This window comes from Panicum virgatum, chromosome 8N (genome assembly GCF_016808335.1).
Source record: "Panicum virgatum strain AP13 chromosome 8N, P.virgatum_v5, whole genome shotgun sequence".
Classification (NCBI taxonomy): domain Eukaryota; kingdom Viridiplantae; phylum Streptophyta; class Magnoliopsida; order Poales; family Poaceae; genus Panicum; species Panicum virgatum.
The window spans coordinates 25,638,521-25,662,394 of NC_053152.1; the positions used below are offsets into that span (position 1 = coordinate 25,638,521).

Consider the following 23,874-nt stretch of genomic DNA (forward strand, 5'->3'; position numbering starts at 1 on the left):
CGAGTTGATCCCGGATTCTGACGGAGGTGATCTAGAAGTCCAGGTGAACGCAGCTGAACTAACTGAAGCCCCGAACCAAAGTTCGGAAGAGCCTAGAGCTGAGATAGTTAGCGACTACCGAGAAGGCAAGCCCCGGACATAACCTATATTTTAAATTACTATCATTTACTGTATTATTTACTTGTGCATTTACAGTTCTTAGGATTTGAATTGAAACCCTAGATACATGATCCTAGGAACCTATGTACTGAATACTAGACTTGAGTTCGACTACTTGCTAAGCTTATAGGACCGGTAAAAGTCGAGTGATTGCCTGTCACTCGCGAGATCTATAGGAATTGATTGTTTACCTTTCTGTTATCAATATAAGGACGACAGACGGGGTTGTGATCGACATCATGACTTTATTTGAGACCCCGTCTGTGTTGATGAACTTGTTTAGGTCGCGGTGTGTGGTAGCGGTGGTTAAGTCTTTGAAAGTACTAGCCACATGTGTAGCGAAAATGGCCTCTCATGCCATATTTCAATATAATGTTTTGGCGATTGATGACACACGCAACACTTGAACTAATGTGTTTGCTTAGATGATATACCCAGGCTTTTAGGTTCAAGTGATGACAAAGAGAAGAGAGGCGAAGCTAGGCCCGAAGGGCCGCCCCTACGGGGGTTCCGCTATTGGATTATGAGTCATGGAACTAACTCCCTAGGATACTAATCTTCTTTTGAGCTATATTGTTTTGCAAGACCTTTTTAGAAGCAAGACCTTTTAAAGTGATTTGATTCCAAAGGAGAAAAAAAAATGTGGATCAAAGAAAGATATTTTGTCAAGAAGAAGAAGCATATCCCAAAGGGGGAGAAATACCTAAGTGAATCAAGTCATGAGGGAGAATCAAAGGGGGAACCATGGCCCTAGGAGGAGGCCAAGCCATCATTGGATGGTGGAAAGCATCCAAGTAACGGGGAATTTGGAGGCTTGACAAGGTTTGGATGCATGAGTAGGGATGCATCATGCAAAAGTTTTTGAATTAAAGCCAAGTTGTGGATTAAGGATTAGTAACCCAAATTCCCCTCCCCTACATATGAGGTAATGAGCAAGGTAAAAGGATGATCTCAAATTCATTTGATATCCTTCATGCATCATTGTAGCTCAATGCCTCTCTAGGAATGCATGATCTTATCTTTACAATTGGTATTTACATTTGGTATCTTTTATGCCTTCCTAGAAATATCATATGGTAGGTTGTTTTGGTACTAACTTCTTATCTAGTGCAACCTACATGGGCAAAAACCGTTGCTTCACCATGACACATATTTTCGAAAGAAAATACCAAAGTCTATAATTGGTATCAATCCTATCCTTGGTATTCATTTGGTGTCATGTTTTTCAAGTTATAGAGTTTGATCCCCATTATGTGAATTACAAGTGCATACATTTGATTAAGTGATTCAAACACTAATGCACACATTTAGGGGGAGCTAACTCTATAGCTTGTGTTTTTGTGGCTAACATGCTTTACAAGTGCTATTTGTTGTAGTCACACTCCTTTTTGTCCATATGGTAATACACTCAATCCCTCGATATCAAGATAATACACATTGCAATTAACCTTACATTTGGTATCAATGGATCAAGAAAGATTGGACAAGGGAAGAAGACCAAGCCATAACTCCCAAAAGGTTAAAGAGATAAATGATATAGGGAGGCATGGCTAGTCACCTAAAGCTATCTCCATGAATTCAATTTCTTTTGAACACTACCCCTACAAGTCACAATTGGTATTACAATGGATGTCAAGATAGGAGGTGCCACAAGTTTTGTAAAAGGGGGAGCTTGTTCAAACAATGGGAGATATGCTTAATCTAGTTGGTATAACACTCTATCACTAGTGAATTTCTTTTGCTACTAATGATCCTTGTTGCTAGTGGTTATGAAGCTTTTAGGTGTTTGATGACAAAGGGGGAGAAATGTACCCTAAAAGCAAGCAAGTGGCAAGTGATGCCATTAGCAAGGGGGAGGAATGGAAAATGCAATGCAAAAGGATGCATGGTGATAGGGGGAGGTACTTAGTCAATATGGGGGAGAAGTGCAATTTGATGATCCCATGGACTAAGGTACAAAAACTTTCATTGCTCATATGGTTCAAACCTCACACAAGCCATTGTTCCACAATTCTTTCTACATTTAGTATCAAGGGCTTTTTTTTAAAAAAAAATGAGCATTGAAATGTCATCCAAGCAAGCTAAGTAGTTTCTAACTTTTCAAATTTGTATCAATTTCATATTCTTGCAATTTATCTTGCTTGCTTTGGTTGTGTTGTCATCAATCACCAAAAAGGGGGAGATTGTAGCGAAAATGGCCTCTCATGCCATATTTCAATATAATGTTTTGGCGATTGATGACACACGCAACACTTGAACTAATGTGTTTGCTTAGATGATATACCCAGGCTTTTAGGTTCAAGTGATGACAAAGAGAAGAGAGGCGAAGCTAGGCCCGAAGGGCCGCCCCTACGGGGGTTGAACCGACGCCAAGCAAATTACACACGTCGGTGCATTGACTTGAGCACGTCTGGGAGTTTTAGTATCACCGGTTAAACCGACGTAAGGCAAAATGTACTCATCGGTGCAATGACAGAGATGGCCTGCGGGCTAGGGTTTGGCACCGGATGAACCGACGATAGGAAGTTTGAATACGTCGGTGCAATGGCAGAAGCAGACCAAGAAAAATGCATACATCGGATGAACCGATGATGCACCGGTTAATGGCGTCGGTGCAGTTGTCCAGAGAGTTTGTTTTTCAAGGATCAGAGGACAGTTGCACTCACCGGTTAAACCGACGCTAACATTACATACACCGGTCGATTGCGTCGGTTGATTGCCCGTACACGTAACGGCTAGTTTTCAGTGGGCAGTTTAGTATCACCGGTTAAACCGACGATGGCAATTTGGGGAGCATCGGATTAACCGGTGTTAAGCACATTTCTGGCAGCTTTTCTCCAACGGCTATATTTGCTTGTGCTGCCTATATATACCCCCAAGGCCGCACCATTTGAGAGTGCTGGAGTTCAAGGAAGTATACTAGAGCTAAAGATCATCTCCAACCACCATAGAGCTTCATTGTACATCATATAGGCTTAAGCACACTTGTTAGAGTGCTTAGTGCTTGATTAGGGATTAGTTCTTGTGAGAGCTCCCTTGAGAGAAGTCTTGCTGCGGCAAGCAAACACTTGTACTCGTCGTGTGACCCTCCGACTTGGTGTGGAGTGGCAACGACACTTTGTGCGGGGAAGGAGGCCCCTACTTGGTGTTAAAGCTCCAAGATAGTGAAGACGGTGCCGTGGTGACGCTTCGAGATAGACGGTGGCGGTGACCTCGTCTTTGTGACTTGGTGTCACTTAGCCTTTGCTTGTCGGGAGCCTTGGAGGCGTGGCAAGACGGTGATCAAGCGAAGAGACTCGGTATCACACTTGTTCTTTGTGAGCAAGTGGCCGTGGACGTAGGGAGGGACTTTGGTGTCCTAACCGAACCACGTTAAATCGTGTGTCTTGGTGTCTTCACGGGAGTTTGCATATCCTCTCCCTTACCGCTTTACTTACCGCATTACGTTTCCGCATTTACTCTTTCTTGCTTACCTTTACTTTCCTAGTTAGTTTGATTAGGATTGGCAATAGGTTGCAAGTCTTTTGGGGTAAGTAGAGGGTAGCATAGATAAACCTTAGTCATAACTAGCATGTATAGGACGTGTTAGGTTTATCTTATGCAATTAGATTGAGCCCTAGGATAGAAAAGCGATTAGCGACCCTATTCACCCCCTCCCCCTCTAGGGTCGGACACCCCGGTGATCCTTACAACATGCCGTAAATATGGTATGCGGCAAGCCTAGTAGCCGATTGGACCGGGGAGTGGATATACCTGACACTCTCTCTTAGGGACAGCTTTTATTGTTATGTTGCGCAACACTACGACTTCAAGGGACAAGGGTGGACCGGACATGGGTGGACCTTGGAGCCCTGTAGTCGGGGAGAGTGTTCCTATCCACAAGCCGGAAAGAAAGGTCAACGGTTGTTTGGGAATGACCCGACGGTGTTCCAGATGTGTGTGCTAGGTTTGTCCTTGCAAGGTTGAATTTCGATTCAGAATCGTCCGCCTCTCACGATGATATGAGACTGCTTGATCCCTTTGCCACACAGAGTAATAAGAGCAACAATATTATTTTTCAATCTTGTTGTTTGCTTAGTTTTCTACAATGTTTGGATAGTAGTTGCTTACATAGAATGGTTAAATCAACTAGAATCTTGAAAGCTAAAACTTAAAAATAAGGACATACTCTTTATTGCTTTTCAGCAAAAGGAAAACCAGAGCCTCACAAACCCTGCATAGTCTAGCTATAGTGGGCTACTTAGACCCGTTGACGGTTAAGTCTTGTTGAGTATTAGAATACTCAGCCTTGCTGTTGAAAACCTTTTCAAGTATGAGTTTTGAGGAGCAAATCGCTAGCTTGACCTACCCTTGCTTGTTGCCTCCTGGCTGGTCCGTAGAGTGGGATACGTCTTCGACCGGCAATGACTGTGACGTGTGATACCATGCTTGGGCTAGCCCGGTATCCTTTTGTGACGTGTTGTAGCCGTCGTGTTTTATCTTCCGCTGTCTAAACTCTGAACTTAAGTTATGGCTTGTATAACTGTTTACTAAGGTTGGTCTTGTAATAATACTTTAGAATTGGTTTGTAATAACTTTTATGCCTGTGATGTAAAACTTGTGGTTGTAATATCTCTGGACTCGCCTTCGTGTGGGGTATGCTTGTTCGATCCGAGAACCGGTGGTTGTATCGGGACGTTACCCGACAGACCAAGGATTGTTCCGTTTGAAGTGCGTTTGAGCCGGTGTTGCCTTTATGGTGATGGCCTGCGCACTTGAGCCGGGATAATTCAGGTGGTTCTGCCACAGCTGGTATCAGAGCTACAAGTGTACACCAGAGGTGTTGGAACCTTAAAAATCGTTTTCCGTATAAAATTGGAACAACAAAGGATTTCGGAAAACTATGTTGGATTCGTTAAGGGTTGTGCATAGAACGTAAAGTCCTAGGGAATTTACGGGAATTACTAGGTGGTTATTTGTGTATGGTTTATGTATCTGACTTCCAGCACTTTACATTTTGTCAAACCATACTCACAAGCAACTCTTAATTCTTGTAACGACACACCTACGTTAAGGTAAGAAGGTAAGGATCCTTAGTCAGCTAAGGGAGTCTGACCTTCCCGTCGGCGATGCGAACCGAACGCTGCGCTCAAGCAGTGGCCTACTTGAGCTGCTGCCAATATATCGATCTCGGTCGACTATATTGGGAGTAAAGGAACTTGTGAATACGTCTCTGAGTAGCGTATGTTAACGTTGGCCATACGGCGGAAATTGTATGGCTGCCGCTTCTATAGTGAGCGGTAATGTTTGGGGACGCTTTCATGAGTGCTGGCATGAAAGGTTCATTGGATATATATATATATATGTTCTGTCAATCTTCTGCAGGTACACTAACCGCGATTTGATAAGTTAAGAACGGTTAGAGTGTATCGACTAGCTATATAGGGAGAGCCGTATTTATGTATGCCACCGTGCTAACCACGTAAGCCCAACGATAGTTGGCAATTGTTTTTCTTGTGAGGACGGTCAGGATGTGCATGCATATCTAGTTGATGTTTGAATAGGTTCTTAGTGTTTGAAGTTGTTACCTAAGCTTTGTAAGGAACTTCTAGTATGAATTCTCATAAATAAGTGTTAGTGTGCTTAAATCATGAGTGAGTTAAATTTTGATTTTAGTAGCATGCTTGTTAAATGCTTAGGTTTCCTTGGATGAAAAATATGGTTTTGAGTCTTGCCTTCATCCTAAGCCCCATCTTGTTGTTATAAGGATCTTTTCATACCTTAGAATCTCAAATGATGAACCAGTACCGATTGTGGTTTATTATTTTCTGAGTTTGGAACCATATCATCTTTTGATTTAGAATCATATTTGCTTTTCCGCAGTCTTCTTAAAGCTTTATTTGAGAAGTCTTGAGATAATCACATTACTCACATTTGAATCCTTTTTGATTCAGATGGCAGCTTGTCCCCAGATGTGTTGGGATGAGGAGGGAAATGCTCATACCGACTGTCTGTACTGGGAGGGTTTTCCGAGGATTCTTTGGGATTCACTTCGTATCTTTCACTACCAAGATCCACCCCAGTACACGGGACGCCAGTTTTCTGAGGATGGGATTCAAAAGAACAGAGTTACCATGACCATTCCTCAGCACCCCACCTTGGATTGGCCACCTATTGATATTGAGGTGGTGGGATATCGTTTGGTTGATGCTTTTGAGACGGCAGCCCTCAGAGCTATTACTACTTTTTGTGAGCACCATTCTGAGGAGGTAGCTGCATATCCTATTGGTTTGTTTCCAGCTGTCAGTGCTGGTAATGCAGAGTGGCTCTTCAGGACCACACACTTTGGGCACTTGATTGGAGATGTAGCTGTGGAGACTATTCAGGCAGTAGTCAGATATATGAATGCGCAGTCTCACTACCAGATACTTCAGCAGCGCCACATGGAGCAGGTGCTAGATTTAGCCCAGTCCTTCCAGCGAGGTCTTCGTTTGAGGGATACTCAGATCCAGGGACTTCAGGGTGCCGTTGCTGGTAGGGATCAGGCCATTGCACAGTTTGAGCATCAGGCTTTGGAGCATGGTGCTGAGATAGAGCAGTGCAACACAGTTATTGGTTTTCTACATGGGCAGGTGAATGAGCTTCAAGCAGATTGGGCTGATGCTTTAGCCCATATTGGTGCATTCCAGGAGCAACTAGATTTTCCAGCCGCGCCTGCAGCAGCAGAAGAGGATCCAGAGCAGATGGAGGGAGTTTCAGAGATTGCTTCAGAGCACGCACTTGCTGACCCTAACCCTCAGCCGGACGACTCTTCTTCGGGCAGTGCCTCTTCTGTGGGCAACCTCGACGACTTCTAGGCGTCTTAGACTTGTCCTAGATAGTTGTGTTTTCTCTTATTGTAGCATTTGTACATAGAGAAGATGATGTAAAATAGTCCTAGGGAGGAGTACCACTTGTTGTATTATATGTGGTAAGGATGTATGATGCTAGGTTGTATGAAAAAGGCTACTTTGGATGTAATATAAGTGGCGACTACCTGTTTGAAAATTATGATCTTCCTATTTGCCAATCACTTCATTTGTGCGTTTCTAGGCCGTTTGATGAATGCTATTGATGTTGCAAGTTTTGTGGCATGTGTGCTCATCGAATTTTAGCCTATGAATCTATGAGACTATATTTTAGTCCAATCACTTCTATGATCTCCGTTGATTAGCCGCGTAGCACAGAACGGCGAAGAATGAATTGCTAGATTAGCTTCTTTACCCTTTTGCTCTCAGCGTTGAGTATCAATACGATGGAGCATGAAGCCATCTAACAGTTGACCAATTCTGAGTTTTATAGGTTGTACAAATATGTGTTGTGCATATTATGTTACACCGCATTTAGTTAAATTCTGCTGATTCTATTTTGATATCCAATGTTTGATCACTGCATTTACCATTGATTTTGGGAGCAAGAGAAATGTATCTAATGAATGTCTTCCATAATTACAGATGGTTGGTCAAACTCGTGGAACGCCTGAAGGCTTCGGCCGTGAGAGTGGCAGTGGATCTCAGCAGCCACCGCCACCACCGTCGAATCTGCACGAGTTGATGGCCATGCAGACCGAGCTGCTTTGTCAATTGGTCCAAGGGCAACAAAATCAGCCCCGCCAATATCATGGAGGTCGGGATGCTCAACCCGCGGGTTACTAGGAGTTCTTTGGTACCCAACCTCTACTCTTCAGCCGAGCTGATGACCCACTAGATGCTGATGCTTGGCTTCGTACTATCAATTCCAAGTTTGCTCTGTTAGCGGTACCGTGTGCTGATGCCAACAAGGCCCACTTTGCCGCCCAACAACTTCGTGGTCCTGCACGCATATGGTGGGATCATTATTGTGAGATGCAGCCTGCTGAACATGTCATCTCTTGGGAGGAATTCCTGAACTGCCTTCAGATCACATCATATCCCTGAGGGACTGATAGAGAGAAAGCTGAATGAGTTCTTGGCTCTAAATCAAGGAACCCGCACTGTTCTACAATATGCACAGACCTTCAATCATCTGTGCCAATATGCGGGCCATCATGCTGATACGGATGCCAAGAAACGTGATCATTTTAGTCGTGGCCTCACTACCAAGCTCAAGGAACGCCTGAACCTTGTTCAGCCCAACACCTACAATGAGCTGGTCAACCTGGCCATTACACAGGAGGACTGTATTACTGCCCATCGTGCTGAGAAGAAGCGGAAGGCACCCACAGGACCCTCGAGTGCCCAGCCACTGAGGTATCGTCTGGTGCAAAATACTCCACCCAGACCTCCACAGGGAAATGCCCCAGTGGGCAGACTTGTGTTTAGACCACCCCAGCAGTAGGGAGGATTCAGACCTCCAGTGCCTCAGTAGCAGCAGCAACAGCAGCAGTTTGGCCCAAGGCCGAATGCCCCATAGTTCAGTCGTGGGAATGGCAATAATCGGTGCTATAACTGCGGCAGTACTGATCACTTTGCCAAGAATTGTCCGTAGCCCAGAAAGAATAATCCAGGGCAAAACTCCAATCAGAACAACAACAACAAGGGCAAGGGCAAGAGGCAAATGGTGCAAGTCCGGCAAGGGCGAGTTAACTTCACTACCCTCGCAGACCTTCTAGAAGGAGCACCAGTTATGACGGGTACTTTCTCTATCCACAATAAACTTGCAGTCATATTATTTGATTCTGGTGCAACGCATAGTTTTATAAGTGCCAAATTTGGAGCAAGATTAGGATTGGATTTTTGTCATACTAAGGGATCTTTTATGATAACAACCCCTGGTGGGAAGATAGCTTCCAATCAAATCACTACACATGTACCCCTTAAGTTGGGTAGTAAAGTGATAAAGACATATTTGATTTTGTTGAATTTAGAAGGCATGTATGTTATTTTGGGCATGGATTGGATGACTAAACATAAAGTACTGTTAGATATCTCTTCCCGAGCTGTCGAGATAGATTCACCACATCAAGGAGCCACCATACTCTATCTACCACAACGAAAGTGCTTCAACTCTTGTGCCTATGCCACAAAACAAATTAAACTTGAAGATATCCCTGTTGTGTGGGAGTATGCGGATGTATTTCCAGATGACTTGCCTGGAATGCCTCCTGACAGAGATATCGAGTTTGTTATTGAACTTCAACCCAGTACTGCCCCTATATCTAAGAGGTCGTACCGAATGCCTCCTAATGAGTTAGCAGAATTGAAAGTCCAACTCCAAGACCTTCTTGACAAGGGCTTTATACGTCCAAGTTCTTCACCCTGGGGATGTCCAGCCCTGTTTGTGAAGAAGAAAGACAATAGTTTGAGGCTATGTGTTGATTATCGACCACTCAATGCGGTCACTATTAAAAACAAGTATCCTCTTCCCCGCATTGATATACTGTTTGACCAGTTAGCTGGAGCCAAGGTATTCTCTAAAATTGACCTTCGTTCTGGCTACCATCAAATAAAGATCAGGCCATGTGATATTCCAAAGACTGCTTTCTCGACCAGATATGGACTCTATGAATATCTGGTTATGTCTTTTGGTCTTACCAATGCCCCAGCATATTTTATGTATCTGATGAATTCAGTCTTCATGCCGGAGCTGGATAAATTTGTTGTGGTATTCATTGACGATATTTTGATCTACTCCAAGAATGAAGAAGAGCACGAGCAACATTTGCGTATCGTTCTTCAACGATTACGAGATCATCATCTTTATGCCAAATTCTCCAAGTGTGAATTTTGGTTGGATAGTGTGAAATTCTTAGGCCACACTATCTCCAGTGATGGTATATCTGTTGATCCAACTAAAGTACAAGAAGTGATGGATTGGGAATCTCCAACTTCAGTTCATCAAATTCGCAGTTTTCTTGGTTTAGCTGGATACTATCGTCGATTCATCCCTGATTTCTCCAGAATAGCCAAGCCTATGACGGAGCTATTAAAGAAGGGAGTGAAGTTTGTTTGGAATGACAAATGTGAAGAAGCCTTTCAAACTCTTAAAGCTCAGCTCACTACTGCTCCAGTGTTGGCTACACCGGACAGTACTAAACCTTTTGATGTCTATTGTGATGCTTCGAGTACGGGACTTGGTTGTGTGCTTATGCAAGACAATCGGGTTATTGCTTATGCATCAAGAGCTCTCCGGAATCATGAGAAGAATTATCCAACACATGATCTGGAGTTAGCAGCTGTTATACACGCTCTCAAGCTTTGGAGACATCATCTTATGGGAACTCATTGTAATATTTACACTGACCATAAGAGCCTTAAATATACATTCACTCAAGCTGATCTCAACATGAGACAGAGACGCTGGCTAGAGTTGATAAAGGATTATGATCTAGAAGTGCACTATCATCCAGGAAAGGCTAATGTGGTTGCAGATCCACTCAGCCGCAAGTCACAATGCCATTGTCTATCTGTAGAACCATTCAATGAAACTCTATGCCAAGAAATGATGAAGTTGAACTTAGAAATGGTACCTCAAGGAAGTTTGAACCATATATCTATTGAGCCTACACTTCATGATAGCATCATCATGGCACAATTACATGATGAGGGTATCAAGGTCATCAAGGAAAAGTTATCCCAAGGTGAAGCAAAGTACAAATGTTTCCGAGTGGATCATCGAGGAGTTTTATGGTTTGAATCTCGACTTGTTGTACCCAAGGATCATCAACTTAGAAAGCAAATTCTTGACGAAGCCCATCTATCGAAGTTTTCGATTCATCCGGGTAGTACAAAGATGTACCAAGACCTTAAACAAAATTTCTGGTGGACTCGAATGAAAAGAGAGATCACCAGATATGTTTCTGAGTGTGATGTCTGTCAAAGAGTTAAGGCTAGTCACTTGAAAGTAGCTGGTACTCTCCAACCTTTACCCATTCCATCCTGGAAATGGGAGGACATCAGTATGGATTTTATTGTCGGTTTACCCAACACTTCTCAGAAGCATGATTCTATTTGGGTAATCGTTGATAGACTCACCAAGACCGCTCATTTTATTTCAGTGCATACAACTTATTCTGCCAAGAGGTATGCAGAGATTTATCTCGATCAAATTGTTCGTTTGCATGGAGTTCCAAAGACGATCATTTCTGATCGTGGGGCTCAGTTTATTGCACGTTTCTGGGAGCAATTGCAAGAATCTCTTGGAACAAAATTGATTCGTAGTTCAGCTTATCATCCACAAACTGATGGGCAAACAGAGCGAATCAATCAAATTCTTGAAGACATGTTAAGGGCATGTGCTATTCAATATGGCAAGAACTGGGACAAATGCCTAGCACTGGCAGAATTCTCGTATAATAACAGTTATCAATCCAGCTTGCAAATGGCACCATTTGAAGCGTTATACGGTCGAAGGTGTCGAACTCCTTTGAGTTGGTCACAAGCTGGAGAACGCAAAATCTTTGGGCCAGATTTAGTCTCTGAGGCAGAAGAGAAAGTCAAAGTTATCCAGACTAATCTTAAAGCAGCCCAATCAAGACAGAAAAGCTATGCAGACAAAAGAAGAGATCCTTTACAATTCGAGGTAGGGGATTTCGTATATTTGCGAGTGTCTCCTACTAGAGGTGTTCAACGCTTTGGCGTAAAAGGGAAATTAGCACCCCGATACATCGGTCCTTTTGAAATTATCGAAACTTGTGGACCAGTTGCCTACCGACTTCGTCTTCCTTCTCAGTTGGCCGCCATTCATGATGTCTTCCATGTATCACAACTTCCGGAAGTGCACCAGGGTACCTACTAAGATCCTTGAACCACAAGATATCGAGATTGAATCCGATCTATCTTATTTGGAGTATCCAATCAAGATTCTTGACACCAAAGAAAGAAGTACTAGAAGGGAGAAAGTTAAAATGTACAAGATTCAGTGGAATCATCATACCGATGAAGAAGCTACTTGGGAGACTGAAAATTTTCTCCAAAGAAACTTTCCCGACTTTCTTAGAACAAATCCAGGTATCAAACCTTTCCATTCTTAGTCTTCCTGTAATCTCGGGGCGAGATTCCTTTTTAGGGGGGAAGGCTGTAACACCCTAGGTGTTTGCACAATCAAATTGCACTCATTGTATGCATCTTGTGCTCATTTTATTTGAAAATGGACCTTTTTGTAATTATAAAAGGGTATATGTGTAATTATGATTTTATGTAAGGTACTTTCTGTAGTTTAATTTGAATTGGTGTGCAATTATAGCTTTTGTGGAGGGTGCTTTTGCAAAAATTCAGTGCATTTATTGCTTGGCAGGAAACTTTTCAAATCAGCCCATGTTTGAAGTGAAATTTCATTGAAAAAGTTAAGTTTCCTTTAAATTCAAAATCCCTTCATTGTTTTCAAATTTAGTTCTTGAATCTTTGGTCAAATAAATTTTTGCACAACATCAAAGTTGTAGATCTTGAAAAATTGAACAACTTTTATGTTGGGCACTTTTCCATTTGAGCCCTGGTTTAAAAGTTATTGCTTGTTTACAGTTTGGTCCCTGGAATTTTCAGAAATTGCAAAATGAACCTTTTCTCCTTCCTCCAGCTCCTTCCTCTGCTCTCCCGCCGTCGCCGCTGTGCAGAGCGCCGCCCGCCGTGGAGAGCCGCCCCCGCGCCACCTCCTGCTCGTGCTGGCGCCCACGCGTCGCCCCAGAGCCCCTCCACCGCTCCTTGGCTTCGCGCTGGCCCTCTCCCTCCCGTGCCACGCGCCCAGAGACCACCGCCGGCTGCCACCTCGCCGCCGCCGTGGACAGCCCAGACCAGAGGCCCAGCTCTCGATCTTTCGCGTGCCTGAGCGCTACAAGAAGCCCCGCGCGCTATTCCTCTCTTCTTTTCGCCAGTTCCCTAACCCCACGCCCCAGAACGCCGCAGCCGCTCACCCCGAACCTCGGCGAGCTCCACCCCGCCGCGGAGCCGCCACTACAGGCCCGCTACACCCCTACAGCCCCCACCATTAGTCGCGCCTCATCCTAGCGCAGCTCCCAGGCCACTTCCCCTCGCCCAAACCTCACCGGAGCTACCCCGCTGCCGTGCTCCGAGCCCGCAAGCCGCCACTCGCCGTCGACCCGCCATCTCCGGCCCTCCTCTCGAGCTCCAAACCCACCCAGAGGTGCGCCTTGGTCTCCTTAACCTCCCACGCCCCTCCACTCTCGCCGCCGGCGCTCACCCTCGCCGAGATTTGGCCGGCCATCCTCCCTTGGTTCTCTTCCCCACGGCCGAGGACCCCGTGATAGAATTTGAGAAACCCCAGGGGGTTTTCTGAGTAGTCAGTGACACATATGAATAGTGCTATAGGGACTTGTTTGAAATAGTTTGCTGCAAACTTTGAAATTCTATATTAATTCATAGGAAATTCGTAAAATAGAAAATCTTGATGTTTTGGAATCCTCTTGAAGAGTTCTATGCAGTAGAACCATAATATGTTAGGCTTTAGTTGCAAGTTTTTGCTGAAAAATTTGATTTGTGTTACTAGTGCATATATATTAGTTGTTTTTATCATTTTCTTAGCTACTGTCTGACAGCTTGTCTTGCTCTGAAACTTTTATAGTAGGTTTTCCTTATAACACTAGTATTTCTATAAAAATTTCATGATCAGTACTCTGGTGTAGCTATTTATATGTTTTAATCCTTGTTTAATAGACTTTATTTATGGTAAATACTTTCTGTTTGTAATAAATAATGAATATATTTCTGCATGTTCTTCTTGAGTAGCTTAGCTTGTCCAGGAAGTTTGAGCCTCAGTTCATGAATAGAACAGGAGATAAAAATGAATCTTTCTAATCTGTTGTTCTGTTTTGTTTATTTTCTCATAATTATTTATTTGTAGATAAAATCATGAAAAATTCACAGTAGCTAGTTCTTTTCTGTGTAGATCTCCTGTTAAATTTTGAGCTTCTGATTTGTTCTAGTTTGACCTGTATAATTCAAGTTTGTTCTATGTGCTGTCTGAATGATTGATTTGTTCTGATTAAATGGTTAGATGTTATGGTATGATTTTTACAGGGTAGATTACCTTGTTCATGTTCTGTTTAGTGTAATTTTGGCATAATTTATTACTGGTTATGCTCTGAGTGTTTAATTTATTAGCAAACTATGTTTTGTTTGTTATAGAAAACCACCCTCACTTGTTTAGGGAGTAGTCAACATCATTTGTGCTGTTGATCATGATGCCTTGTGTAGTTAGGTTTGTTAGTTAACTACTCTATAAACGATTGCCCATGTGTTATGATTGTTTGCCAGTTGTTAGCCTACAACTTTACCATGATAGGAGTATGTTTATAATGATGTCACCCTTTGCATTTCATATAGATACGACTACGTTGACGGACGGGACGTACGAGTTGATCCCGGAGTCTGACGGAGGTGATCCAGAAGTCCAGGTGAACGCAGCTGAACTAACTGAAGCCTCGAACCAAAGTTCGGAAGAGCCTAGAGCTGAGATAGTTAGCGACTTCCGAGAAGGCAAGCCCCGGACATAACCTATATTTTAAATTACTATCATTTACTGTATTATTTACTTGTGCATTTACAGTTCTTAGGATTTGAATTGAAACCCTAGATACATGATCCTAGGAACCTATGTACTGAATACTAGACTTGAGTTCGACTACTTGCTAAGCTTATAGGACCGGTAAAAGTCGAGTGATTGCTTGTCACTCGCGAGTTCTATAGGAATTGATTGTTTACCTCTCTGTTATCAATATAAGGACGACAGACGGGGTTGTGTTCGACATCATGACTTTATGTGAGACCCCGTCTGTGTTGATGAACTTGCTAAGGTCGCGGTGTGTGGTAGCGGTGGTTAAGTTTTTGAAAGTACTAGCCACATGCCGTAAATATGGTATGCGGCAAGCCTAGTAGCCGATTGGACCGGGGAGTGGATATACCTGACACTCTCTCTTAGGGATAGCTTTTATTGTTATGTTGCGTAACACTACGACTTCAAGGGACAAGGGTGGACCGGACACGGGTGGACCTTGGAGCCCTGTAGTCGGGGAGAGTGTTCCTATCCACAAGCCGGAAAGAAAGGTCAACGGTTGTTTGGGAATGACCCGACGGTGTTCCAGACGTGTGTGCTAGGTTTGTCCTTGCAAGGTTGAATTTCGATTTAGAATCATCCGCCTCTCACGATGATATGCTTGATCCCTTTGCCACACAGAGTAATAAGAGCAACAATATTATTTTTCAATCTTGTTGTTTGCTTAGTTTTCTACCATGTTTGGATAGTAGTTGCTTACATAGAATGGTTAAATCAACTAGAATATTGAAAGCTAAAACTTAAAAGTAAGGACCTACTCTTTATTGCTTTTCAGCAAAAGGAAAACCAGAGCCTCACAAAACCTGCATAGTCTAGCTATAGTGGGCTACTTAGACCCGTTGACGGTTAAGTCTTGCTGAGTATTAGAATACTTAGCCTTGCTGTTGAAAACCTTTTCAGGTATGAGTTTTGAGGAGCAAATCGCTAGCTTGACCTACCCTTGCTCGTTGCCTCCTGGCTGGTCCGTAGAGTGGGATACGTCTTCGACCGGCAATGACTGTGACGTGTGATACCATGCTTGGGCTAGCCTGGTATCCTTTTGCGATGTGTTGTAGCCGTCGTGTTTTATCTTCCGCTGTCTAAACTCTGAACTTAAGTTATGGCTTGTATAACAGTTTACTAAGGTTGGTCTTGTAATAATACTTTAGAACTGGTTTGTAATAACTTTTATGCCTGTGATGCAAAACTTGTGGTTGTCCGCGCCCCGGATGGGAAGTCCGGCGAGATTTGCGGGCGGAGGCCGGTGCGTGAGCGGCAGTTGCGGGAGGAGGGAGAAGGGGCCGACAGGCAGGCCCGGGGGCGCAGCGAGAGAGGCGGGGCCGGGCTGACTGGTGGGCCAGAGTGATCTGCTGCGGGCGGGCGCGTGCGACATGGCGGAAACGTGCTGAGACTGAGGGGTTGGGTCGACCTATCAGCGGCGAGGCGAACGCGAGCGACGCGTGCCGAGCACGCGCTGAGGTGGGGAAATGGAAACGGACGCTGGCTTGCTGGGTGAGGGAGGAGCGGGCCGTGTGCTGGGCTGGCCGAGCGGGATCGGGCCGCGTGTGGGGTAAGGGTGAGAGTGAGTGCTGGGCCGCGCGGGCCGTGCGGGGGAGCAGGCTCGAGCGGAAGCGAGGCGCTAGACTGGGCCGAACTGACTGGGCTGGGTTGAGTTGGTGGGCTCCCGGGATGTGGTTTGGGTTGGGTCTAGTTTGTTTTCCTTCTTTTTCCTTCCTCTTTCCTATTTCTAATTCAAACAAAGTTTGAATTCAAATACAAATTTGAATTCAAACCACACTCAAATAATTAAAACTATGCACCAGCATGAATGCAACAACAAATTTTTTTAAACTTAGACAAATTTTAATTACTTGTGAAACCAAAAATTAGATTAAATGCCAGACTAAGCAAAATAAATCCTAGAAAATTAAATAAAGCCAATTAAATTTATTATAAAATGCTGAAATTTAAATTAGGGTGTTACAAAAACACAGTGCGAGCCCCCTAAACCAAGTTTCTATAAAAACCAATTTTTAACGAGACATGAGCCACTCAAACGGGCCACTCCCAGAATTAAGTTGCATATACCATTAATCAAATTAATTAAAAAGGACCAAGTGTGTTATAGCACGGCACCTAGCACAACTAACCAGAATGCAACCCAATGTACATATATATAGGATATAAAGTGGCTAGGAAAGTCCTTATAGGCATACAGTATTAAAATACAGTATGAAATTGTATTTAAAGTGATAGGTGTTGTTCATGTTATACTTGCCTTCCTCAAAGTTCTCCTTCTGCTCAAATTGCTCTGAATATGGTGGCTACTCTGGGTACTGGTACTCCTCCGAAGGATCAACGTCTACTCACGATCGCAACGCCAAAACAAGTCCAGCATATACACATACATGCAAACAAGAGCAAACACTAAGAAACAGTACAACAATACATAAAAACAGCAAACAAAACTACTCTAAGACTATTCTACGCGTTACAACGATCGCGTGGGCATAAAAAACGCTTAAAACGTAGCTAGAACGCGAAAACTAGGCCTAAAACAAGATCCAGGGACCTATCTGGGAGAAAAAACTGGAGGTTCTAGGGGTTCTGTGCAAAAACTAGGGGTTTATGTGCAAAAACCAGAAAGATCTAGGGGCTAACGTGCAAAAAGACCTTAACTGGATAAGCCCAGGGGGGTCCGTGCAAAATTCTAGGCAGATCTGGAATTAATTTTGAAGGCGCATGGACCACGGGTTGATACTCAAGAAACGGAGGGGCTCTTAAGAAAAACTGCCGGCCGAAGGGGTATGTTTTGTTCTGGGCTCTTGGATCTGGATTGGATGGCTCGGAACAGATTGGATCTGGATGTAATCTCGTTCGCAGGAAATAGATCGGACGGCCAGGATCAAGCGGGCGCGCGGGGCGGTGGTGCGGCTCGCCGGAGCTCTGCTCGACGGCAGCGTTCCACCGGAGTTGGCGGAACTCAGCCTTCCCAGGGCTGATTCGAGCGGGGTTTGGGTCGGGAAGGGACTACGCGACACACGTAGTCCACCTGGGGCCTTTGCGGGCCTCGGGGAGGTCTGTGGCGGTGCGTGCTGCGACGGCGGCGGGTTTGCACGGCGGGAGTCGCCGGTGTGCGTGCGTGCGTGCTGTCCTGGGCTCAAAACTGAGTGCAAAAGGATCCTAGTGCGTACGCGGAGCTAAGGCAAACCCAAGTAGGGTGTGAGCGGCAACGCAGAGGGCTCGCCACTGCGAGGCTGCAGTGCGGGCGGCGGCGGAGCTCTGGCGTGCGGCGTTCCGGCCTCGGGCACGGGCTACGGGCTAAACAACTAACGCAAAAGTAGCAGGGGCCATGGTGGCGCTTACCTACGGCCTGGATCGGGCAGTGTGGCCGTGCAGCGAGGCCGGCGTGGATGGCGAGCGGCGGAGCACGGCGGTGTTCGGGGTCCGGTTGGAGGGGCGCGCCTCCGAGCTCATTGATCCTGCGGCTCGAGTCGTGGTGATGCTGTGGAGCAAAACAGGGTGTCAGGGAGGCATGAACCTCACCGGCGGCGAGCAATTGCACGGCGACCGAGCTCACCTTCAGCGGCTCCTGGCGCAAATCTCGGTGCTACAGGGGCCTAGGTCGAGCGTGGAGGCTCCGGGGAGCTTCACGGCGTCGAGGCAAAGCCTCTGCGGGGGTCTGCAGGGCTCGGGGTGCGGCACGGCGGGTCGAGTCGAGGCGGTGCTCTAGGGTTTGATGCGGAGGCGATGGTGGCGAGGTAGGTTCCAGGGGCTGTGGCGTATTTATAGTGGGGAGGAACCTTGACGTGCGTGCCCAGGGTGGAAGGAGCGACGCGGGATCACAGTCGAGGATCTCGGCCAGTCGTTGCGCGAGCGGAGGGCGTGGGGGAAACGGAGCTGACCAGAGGGCCCGGGCTCTTAGAGAGAAAGGGGCGACGTGCGGTGTTGGGAGAGAGGCGGACATGCGGGGCCCGCGTGTCAGTGGCAGAAGGCACGCGTGCGGCTAGAGCGGGGCGGCTGGGCTGGCCTGCATGGGAACTGGGCCGCAGTGCTGGGCTTCGCGGGGAGAGAGGGAAAGAGAAGCTGGGCTGGGTTGCCTGGGTTGATGAAGTGGGCCGCGAGCGGGAAAGGGAGCAGGCCGGGCTGGGTTGTGTAACACCCGGTTTATAAAAGGACATAAACCGAGCAATCATATACGTGCCAGGATCAAGTCACACGTATATACAATAGAATGAACAGCATATCACAGCACATATCACGTAAAAAGATATAATAAAGCGAATACGAATGTTATTTATTACAATAATGACAAAAATGTCTGATACAGCGGAAGCGAAGTACAAATACGATAAAACCCTCCGAATGCTGATCCGGGCGCCACAGGGACGTCGACTGGGAGACGAATGCCTAGAAGTCCTCGTAGTCCTGGTAGCGCTGAGTGAACTCCCTCGTGTCGGTAGGAACTGAGCAGCAGTAGAGTATCCAAGAGGAAAAAGTAGAGAAGAGGCAAGAGTGAGTACACAACTTGTACTCAACAAGTATAACACAAACTATGAGGCTCTAAGGTTGGCTGACTCAACTACATTAGTGTAACACCCTAATTTAAATTTCAGCAATTTATAATAAATTAAATTGGCTTTATTTAATTTTCTAAGGTTTTTTGTGTTAAACTTGCATCTAATCTAATTTTGTTTCACAAGTAATTAAAATTTTGTCTAAGATTAAATTTTGTTGTTGCATCATGCTGGAGTATTTATTTATTTGCTTGTGTGCATAAAGTTGTTGAATTCAAATAGTTTTGCTTTGCTTGGAAATAGATTAGAAATAGAAATGGAAAGAGGACCCAAACCCAAAACAACCCAGCCCATCCTTTACCCTCGGCCCATTCTCCTTTCCCGCGGCCCAGTCTGGCCCGGCCCCCTCTCCCCTCTCCCTTTCCCTGTACCGGCCCAGCCTCTCCCTCTGCTCGGCCCACTTCCCCGCGGCCCGACCCACACCTCCACGCGCGGCCTAGCACGCGCTCGCGCAGCGGCCCGCTCCCCGCACCGCGTCGCGCTCTCGCTAACCGCCTGGGCCCGCACGTCAGCGCACCGGCGCGTCGCCCGCGTCGCCCGCGTCGCCCGCTCAGCCCGCTCGCAGTGCGCCCCGCCATTGACCCATGGGCCCCGCCTGCCAGCTTCTTCTCCCTCCTCCCGCACCTTCCGCGCGCGCGTAACGCCCCGCCGCGATCTCCGGCCGAGATCCACGGCGAGCCCCCGCGCCAGACCTGCACGCCAAGGCAGCCCGCCGCCCTACAAAAGGAGCCCGAGCCTCTCTTCCTCCTCCCATCCCACAGCCGCAACCCTAGCCACCGCCACCCCTCGCTCCGCAGTGCAGAGCACCCGCGCCGCCGTGCGCCGGCCACGCCACCGCACCCCAGGCCCTGCCGACCGCCGCAGAAGCTCCGCCTCGGCCCTGGGAGACTTCCTAAGCCGGCCACGCTCTGATTCTTGGACTGCATCTCCGGAATCGCGCCGAGCTCCCCAGCCCCGGTAAACTCTGATCTCTGGCCAATTGCTCATCCCCGGCGATCCCCGGACCTCCCTGACCCTTGTGTATCTCCGCAGTACCACCCCGAGTCAAGCCGTGGGATCCAAACAGCCGGAGTACCCCTGCAGCGACCCGTACCGCGAACTCCATCCGTGCGCCTCCGCCCGAGCTCGCCGCTGACGATCCGGCGCCGCTTCCCCATCCAGTTCCGAGCTCGGTGAGCACCAGTAACGCCTCTCCGTGACTTTGTGCTACAACCTAGGACCCGTGGCGCCCTTTAGGTGTCCTAACGCCCGCTCGCCGGCGAGTTCGCCGCCGCAGTGCCACCTCCACCTCCGCGTGCTCCGTTCCGCCCTCTGAAGCCCCGCACTAGTAGTCCCAGTGGCTTACGCATGCCACGGGCATGCTCCAGAGCCTAGCCACAGTCCAAACCAGCCACGGGAATGCCGGATTGGGCATCTTCGACGAGCCCGCCGCCGCGGAGCTCTGCTCCGGCGGTGTTCCGCCGCCGCCCCTCTCGCCCTTTGCTCCTGGGCCGTCCTATCCTAGATCTGCGGCCCGGATTAGATCGGCCCAGAGTCAAACCAGCAGATACCGGTCAGCGCCTGGCTCTTTTGCTAAAGACCCCCCTAGTTTTCTTAGATTTAACCCGCGGTCCATCGGTATAGAAAACTAATTACAGTTAGGCCCCGTTTTTTAACCAAACCCCCCTGACCTTCCTAGTATTAGTACCCGCCATCCAGAGCTGTCAGTTTTGCACGTTAGCCCTTAGATTTAATGGTTAATTATGTTTAGGCCCTCGGTTTTTGCAGAAAACCCCCTGGAACCTTAGTTTTCTCGCAGATAAGCCCCTAGAACTTGTTTTTAGCCTAGAATATGCGTTTTAGCTCCGTTTTAGGTGATCTTTATGTCCATGCGATTGTTGTAATGCGTAGAATAGTTTTAGACTAGTTTAGTGTGCTGATTTTATGTATTGATGTACTGTTTCTTAGTTTTTATTAGTGTTTGCTTGTATGCTAATTATTGTGCATTGTTTTGACCATGTGTTCGTGAGTAGACGTTGATCCATCTGAGGAGCCCCAGTACCAGTACCCGAAGCAGCCATCTTCTGAGCACTTTGAGCAGCAGCAGGAGCAGTACGAGGAAGGCAAGTGTAACATGAACAACCTATCACTTTAAATACATTTTTATACTATATTTTAATACTGTATGCCTATAAGGACATTCCTAGCCACTTTATATCCTTTGGGTTGCATTTTGGTTAGTTGTGCTAGGTGCCGCGCTATAACACATAATGGTCCTTTTTAATTAATTTGATTAATGGTGTACTTGAACTTAAATTCTGAGAGTGGCCCTTTGTGCTTCGTGCATGGGTGGCTCACATCTCGTTAAAATATGGTTTTTGTAGAAACATGGTTTAGGGGGCCAGCACGGTGCTTAGTGCTTGGTTGGCCACTCTCCATAAGGACCGGTTCATAGAGCGACAACCTGGGACAACAGCGCTACCACAAGGCTAGAATGGGATAGACTTGGCGTAATAATTAGATCTTTTTGGTTTGGAGTAACTTACCTGCGGGGCAGGGGCGGTATGCTTCTATGGCCCTCATTCTGAGTGGCCTCGTCTGTGCTTCGTGTCTTGACGCCCACTAGACCTGCTCCATAGTCGCCGATCCACCCTCGCGGCTACTCCCTACCAACGAGATTCTTTGTAAAGGCCTCGTAGTGAGTCGCTAGTCATCTCACCTAAGGAAGTGTGATGAACCTCTAGCGTAGCTCACGACTTGTGGGTAAAGATGTGCAACCTCTGCAGAGTGTAAAACTGGTATACTAGCCGTGCTCACGGTTATGAGCGGCCCAGATCCTCCTTTTGATTAGTGGGGTTATCTCCTTCCGACGAGGGAGGTGCCTCTCGGGGTTACCTTGGTGGCTTGGTTTCGGTTTGGTTCTCAGTAGTTTCTTATTTTAATTCTGATTAATTACTATATAACTGAGTTAATGGTAATTCATCAACTTGTAGTAATTAGTCTTAATAAAACTTTGTCAACACGTAAAAGCTAATGCAGTTGAGTCAGCCAACCTTAGAGCCTCATAGTTTGTGTTATACTTGTTGAGTACAAGTTGTGTACTCACTCTTGCCTCTTCTCTGCTTTTTCCTCTTGGCTACGCTACTGCTGCTCAGTTCCTGCCGACACGAGGGAGTTCGCTCAGCGCTACCAGGACTACGAGGACTTCTAGGTGTTCGTCTCCCAGTCGACGTCCCTGTGGCGCCCTGCTCAGCTTCGGAGAGTTTTTACCGTATTTGTACTTCGCTTCCGCTGTATTAGACATTTTGTCATTATTGTAATAAATAATATTCGTACTCGCTTTATTATATCTTTTTACGTGATATGTGCTGTGATATACTGTTCATTCTATTGTATATACGTGTGACTTGATCCTGGCACGTATATGACTGCTTGGTTTATGTCCTTTTATAAATCGGGTGTTACAATTAGCTTTTAAGTCTTGGCAAAATTTTATTAAATCTATTTACTACGAGTTGATGAATTATCATAAACCCAGTTACATAGTAATTAATCAAAATTAATCATGTTACTACTGAGAACCAAACCGAAACCACCAAGTTAAACTCGGCTAAGTTGTGAAAATTGACTGCTTGTTATTATGCTACATGTTTGATTTTGGATTTTTGAATGATTGCATAGCTTAGTAGTTTAAATTTGTTTAAAGAAAATCACTCTTATATTAAAGTTAACTAATTAATAAAATGAGTTAGATTGTTGGGTGTAAAACCGTCTACTCTATCCTGTCTACTTTTTATCATGGCTGAGTCTTTTTCCGCAAAGAGTTATCATATCCATCTGAATTTATTCCTGCAATATCTTTACTCGTGAACTCTTTTGTCCAAAATCAGATGGTGAACACCAGGCGTGGTTCTGACCAGCAGGGGTAGAACAACCAGGGTCAGAACACCCAGGGGACCGGGATCCCGATGCCTCCGCCTTTGACTCCGGAGCAGTACTTCCAGCTCCAGATGCAGATGATGGCCACCCTGAACAACACTGTTCAGGCTCCTCAGCAGGCTCACCCTCAGCCTCCGCCTCCTCCACCGCCGCAGCCTCGCGACAGGCGTGCTGAGTTCCTGAGGGGTCACCCACCGACGTTCTCTCACACGTCCGACCCTCTTCAGGCTGATGACTGGCTCCGTGCAGTGGAGCGCCAGCTGGACATCGCCTAGTGCGATGATCATGAGCGTGTCATGTACGCAGCAGGACAGCTGCGAGGGGCAGCTTTGGACTGGTGGGAGTCCCACCTAGTTCAGGACCGCGAGGCTCTCACTTGGCTCCAGTTCCGGGAGTGGTTCCGCAGCCACAACGTCCCCGCAGGCGTTATGAAGATGAAGCAGAAGGAGTTCCTTGCACTGAAGCAGGTAATCTTAAATATAATCATTAGGCAGTTTCTTTTGAGCTAATGCCCCCTTGTTCTATCCTTATGAATCTTGAGTTAATCTTTCGATATCTATCTGTCTTTGTCGCTTCAGGGGACTATGTCGGTCACGGAGTATCGTGATCGCTTTCTGCAGCTTGCTCGCTACGCCCCTGCCGATGTTGCGGATGACCGCAAGAAGCAGGAGCACTTCATGGAGGGTCTTGAGGACTACCTCCAGTACGCGTTGCTCAACCTCCGCTTCGACGACTTCAA

The 23,874-nt window shown here is 46.4% G+C and overlaps 1 long non-coding RNA gene across 1 annotated transcript; it reads left to right on the plus strand.

Moving 5' to 3' along the window:
* The first annotated feature begins 1,063 nt into the window (after positions 1 to 1,063).
* On the plus strand, positions 1,064 to 2,203 carry LOC120684653. Its single transcript, XR_005679399.1, has 2 exons — positions 1,064 to 1,239; positions 2,113 to 2,203. It is a non-coding gene; the product is annotated as an uncharacterized LOC120684653 (long non-coding RNA).
* The last annotated feature ends 21,671 nt before the right edge of the window (positions 2,204 to 23,874 follow it).